The 1933-nt window shown below is 64.8% G+C and overlaps 1 protein-coding gene across 1 annotated transcript in view; it reads right to left on the bottom strand.

The window, feature by feature from the left end:
- Nucleotides 1-91, bottom strand: part of BOLA1 (bolA family member 1) — a 971-nt gene extending 880 nt beyond the window's left edge. Inside the window, exon 1 of the mRNA XM_010565544.1 lies at nucleotides 55-91. The gene's annotated coding sequence lies outside the window, so the exon portion shown is untranslated. The remainder of the gene's footprint in view (nucleotides 1-54) is intronic.
- Nucleotides 92-1933: the final 1842 nt, after the last annotated feature.

Genomic DNA, 1933 nt, shown 5'->3' with positions numbered 1-1933 from the left:
CCCCCCATGCAATGCAGGGGAGCACCCCCCGTCCCCCCCCAACCCGTCCCTCACCCGAGCGCCGCTCCAGCTCCGGCTCCGCCGCTGAGCACGCTGGGAGATGGAGTCCTGCCCAGCCCCGCCCCGTCACGTGACCACGACAGAACTACAGCTCCCAGAAGGCCTTGCGGCCCCTTCCCGCCTGCCGGGGCTCCGAGGCGCGTGCGGGGAGCAGGGTGCAAGGTCCAGGGTGTGGGGTGCTGGGTGCAGAGTCTGGGGTGCTGGGTGAACCGGAGAGGCCCCACAGGGTGCCGTGCCCAGCTGGGAGGTGGGTGAAGGGACAAAGCCCCCGCCTTGGGGCGGGGGGCCTCGAGCCCTGTGTCACAGTGCTGCGGGACACCCCGTGTCTCACCCGTGTCACCCCGTGGAACGCTGCCTTACACCTGCTGCAGCGCCTGGGGGGGATGGTGTGCCTTGTCACCCCACGTAGGGCCGCCTGGGTGCTGGGGTCCCCCATGGGTGCTGTCACCCATCTGCAGTCCTCTGTGTCCCCGTACCCCCCCACTGTGGAGGAGCCCCCACTCCAGGGAACACCCAGCGTCCCGCAGAGCCACCGGGTGCTTGGGGCAGCCCCTGTGGGCACCGATGGGTGCTGGTGGCTCGGCTGGGGTGCGGGATGCCACCGGCCCCTCTGGCCCCACAGCTTTAAGCCACGTGGTGGCCAGAACCATGTTTCCACAGGGTGCGTGTCCCCGTGGGATGGAGGAAAGTGCCCCCACCCACCGGTGAGGTGGTCACACTTGTGTCCCACTGGTGGGGAGGTGACACCAGTGGGGAGGTGACACCAGTGGGGATGTCACACCAAGGGGAATGTGATCAGACCCGTGACTGCCACCCCTGTCCTTCCCGCCTGGCCTGTCCCCAAGACGGTGGCCAGTGCCAGCTCCTGGGGGGCCCACGACCCCCCAGCCCCCACCAAGCCACCCTCTGGCACGGCCCACTCCGCTGTGACCCCCATTGCCCACCCCAGCACCCACCTCGCTGACCCCATCCATCACCCATCCTGAGTTTGGGGGGGTCTCAGCATGGCTTGTGGGTTTCCTGCTAATGCCCCGCCCCCAGATTTGGGCTGCACACCCCCCCCCCCCCGAGTCAGGGGATGCTGGAGCTGCACCCATGGGAGGAATGGCCCCATAAATGCCCCCCAGCCCCATAAATCCCCCCGCAGTCCCATAAATACCTCTGCCCATCCCATAAATCCCCCCCCAACCCCATAAATACCCCTCCCAGCCATGCCAACTTCAGCCCAAGGATTTTTGCTCTCGGGTGGTAAAAGTTGATGAATTTCCCCCCAAAAAGGGTCCCGGGGGATTTATGAGGCTGGTGTGTGTGTCCCCTTGTCTCCCCCCAGGAGTGACTAATGAAATTGGGGGGTTTATGAGCAATTCCAGGAGCCAGGTTATTTACGGCGTCCCACATGTTGGGCTGCAGATTAAGGGAAAATGAATTCATCTTGGGGTGGAAATTAATTGATCTTTTTTCTCTCTCAGCTCCTTCAAGCCGCCATGGCCTGGCAGCTGCCACAGTAGCACTGGCATGGCACCGGTCACCACTTGGCTTTTTGGGAAGCACGTGCTCGGCAGCCACCCTGGTTATGGCCACCTGGGTGCCACTGGCTATCCCCATCTTGTCCCCTTCCTTGTCTCCTGTCCTCACTGATCTCCCCAGTGACACGGCCCTGGACCCCCCCATCCCCATCCTTGACCCTGGGGACACGGCCCTGGACACCCTGTCCCCATCCCTGTCCCCATCCTCATCCCTGTCCCTGGGGACATGGCCCTGGACCCCCTGTCCCCGTCCCTGTCCCTGTCCCCATCCTCATCCCTGTCCCTGGGGACACGGCCCTGGGCTTCATGTCCCTGTTTCCATCCCCGTTCCCTGGGGGACCCGCCTG

Source organism: Haliaeetus leucocephalus, unplaced genomic scaffold (genome assembly GCF_000737465.1).
Source record: "Haliaeetus leucocephalus isolate CR32 unplaced genomic scaffold, Haliaeetus_leucocephalus-4.0 Scaffold193, whole genome shotgun sequence".
Taxonomy (NCBI): domain Eukaryota; kingdom Metazoa; phylum Chordata; class Aves; order Accipitriformes; family Accipitridae; genus Haliaeetus; species Haliaeetus leucocephalus.
This window is presented reverse-complemented; position numbering and strand designations above follow the sequence as displayed.